Source organism: Diadema antillarum, unplaced genomic scaffold, assembly GCF_040938485.1.
Source record: "Diadema antillarum isolate AM-2024a unplaced genomic scaffold, OU_Dant_1.0 seq00000762_RagTag, whole genome shotgun sequence".
NCBI lineage: Eukaryota > Metazoa > Echinodermata > Echinoidea > Diadematoida > Diadematidae > Diadema > Diadema antillarum.
In genome coordinates this window covers 113,884-116,576 of record NW_027271652.1, presented here as the reverse complement: position 1 = coordinate 116,576, position 2,693 = coordinate 113,884, and the positions used below count along the sequence as shown (strand labels likewise).

Genomic DNA, 2,693 nt, shown 5'->3' with positions numbered 1-2,693 from the left:
ATCATACACTGATGTGTTCTTGAAGTTCGTGGCTAATGCCCAGAACGAAGCCCTCACTTGGGATTGTAGCAGTACATGAATATGCCGCCACAAAATCAAAGAATGCTTCAAGCACCCAAGCATATTTGACGATGAAGACACAGTGGGCTTTAAAGAGTCTGTCAAATTCTTGCTTTCGGTCATCTCCAGCCTGGATTTAGTATGGTCTTGTCCAGGATGAAAAAATACTGGATGTACGTCTAGTCACTCCCTTATCTGACTAAGCAGGGCTGGCTGAAGGTGGCATCTTTAGCATCACTGAACTTCGCGCTTCTCGCTCGTGATGTATACGTTTCGCGCGGATCAACTTGGCGTTTCCCGTTTGCTAGGGCTTTCAGGTGGGAGAATCTCCAGATCAGAAGATGCTTGGGGCTGGGGTTGGAGTCTCTGCATCAGCAATGCCATGAACATTGGTTCCTACCTGAAAAGAGATTAAACATGTATAGCACTACTGATATTTCGAACTAAATTTCACTTGAATCATTTGAGCAAATGACAAAGGCTACAATTATTATCAAATAAACTTTGCATCACATAGAGGGAAGTTAAGTTCTCAGTGAGAGGGCACTCTGGAGGGAAAAAAATATTAAGATATAATTTTACATATTGATCTTAAATACAATGTACTGATAACATATTCATCACATAACTATTAGTTTGTGACGTACAAGTAAATATTTCTGATATATTTCGGAACATATTATTTTAAAACATTTTGTCTCATCTGGTAAACCTCAAAGCCTTGAAAAAAATTCCCAGAAATCAGATTACTTTTTGCCATCATCGGGGTGGGGCCTACTTGATATTTACATGTTCCAGACTCATAAGATATTTGATGTACATATTATTACAAATCAATAGAAGTCAGCATGCATTTTTAATCCGTAATTTAATGAATTTAAAAGAAAACTGTCAAAACACGGTAGATACCCCTACACAATACTCACTGCTGAATGTTCTAAAGTTTGTTTGAGAAGAATCGCTTCAAAAACACTGATATATCAGAGAAGAAAACTTTGCATTTCTCACGACAACATGAGAAATTCAGATTTTTAAATTCCACCTGTTACTGAGTACATGCAGATTCTACACGAGTCTTGCTTTGTAAGATACGAAGCTCAAATATTCTTCTCTAAACATGAGCTGGTACTTAAAAGCCCAATGAAACATGCATATGTATTGATAATTCTCAAAATTGGAAGCTCAATGATTTGATCATAAACTGATTTCAAGTCTATAAACATTAAGCATATACTGTACTTACAGGCACATAGTCATTCTGCACCAGGTACTGCTGGGCATCCCTCGGGAGCATGAGAGGTCCTCTCCCTTTCTTCTACATGGGGATGTTGGGTCTGTGAAGCATCGCTGCAAGTAGTGACATTCCACAAAATTCCTATAGAATGGAACACAATACAATTTTTTTTTCAACTTTACGTATTTCACCCATTCTCTTTAACATATTAGATATGATGTATTGTATCAGCTCTGACAATCCCTAACATTCAGATTTCGACTTATTATCAATATCAGTCTATGAAGAGCAAACTCGTACACATTCACTTTCCTGAAAAGTGTAATAGCAATGAAGCATAAACAAATGAGTAAGTTTTACTCTTACACTTTGGACAGAAATTGTTCCAGTAATTATAATCAATGCCACAAGATCTATGAGGATTGGCGGAAGGACTTACTGTCTCCATCCATGTCTTCACATCTTCTTACGATGTCTTGCAACTAAGGGTGGTTTCGCTTGGCAAGTGCAAGATTCTATTGACGTAAAATGGCCCCCATCTGTTCACCATCTCCTGCACTTTTCTCGGTACAACTGGGCAAAGTCCGCATTGATCTGAAAATAAACACAAAAACTGTGAAATATCAGTGATAAGGAAGTGGAAAATGAAAAACAGAAACGCTTGACAAAAAAAAAAGGAAGAAAATAAATATGCTTCGGGGGTATAAACGGTCGCCATAGCCACATTTCTAGATTTTTATGTAATTAATTATTTCTTATTGGTCTCGAAGGTTGTATTTCATGCTGGAGGAAAAAATGAGACCGATATCTCTGATTTTTGTTTCAGATGTTATCGTTAAAATCAATTTTTAGAAATACCAGGGATGTCTTGCATATCTAAACACCAAGAAGGGATAGTCCTGACAGAGTACTCCTTGGAGTACAAATTATACAAATAACAGGTAATTTCAATTCCCTTTATCTTAAATATTAAAAGTAAAAAATAAAAAAAGGCCTCATATATTGTAAAACTTCACTACATTCTCTCATTGGTGTATGTGATGCTTAATGCATACATCTCAGCCAGAAGTGTAGATTTGTAGAATTTTTAAGTCTAGATCCTTCTACTCAAACACAGATCACCACATTGATTATGCTACAAAGAGAAAAACTGGAGTAGAATACCTTTATCCAGGTGCGAAATCTTGTTCCATTGCACGAGTTAATCCCATACATTATTTGTTTCATACAACGCCTTCAACAATAACACTAATAAACAGACTTACTAGTTCAAGAAAGAGTCTTGAATTCAGTGCAGAAATGGCAACCATAAGGCCTAGGTGTCCAGGCCTACTACTGAGTGGTAGTAATAATAATAGAAGTATTTTCATGGAATGCAAATCAGTAGCACATTCACATT

General features: G+C 36.7%; 1 long non-coding RNA gene across 1 annotated transcript; it reads right to left on the bottom strand.

The window, feature by feature from the left end:
• Positions 1-239: 239 nt before the first annotated feature.
• On the bottom strand, positions 240-1,950 carry LOC139738647 (uncharacterized). The gene is made up of 3 exons (XR_011711463.1): positions 1,734-1,950; positions 1,304-1,435; positions 240-460 (listed from the first exon to the last, which is right to left on the bottom strand). It is a non-coding gene; the product is annotated as an uncharacterized lncRNA (long non-coding RNA).
• Positions 1,951-2,693: the final 743 nt, after the last annotated feature.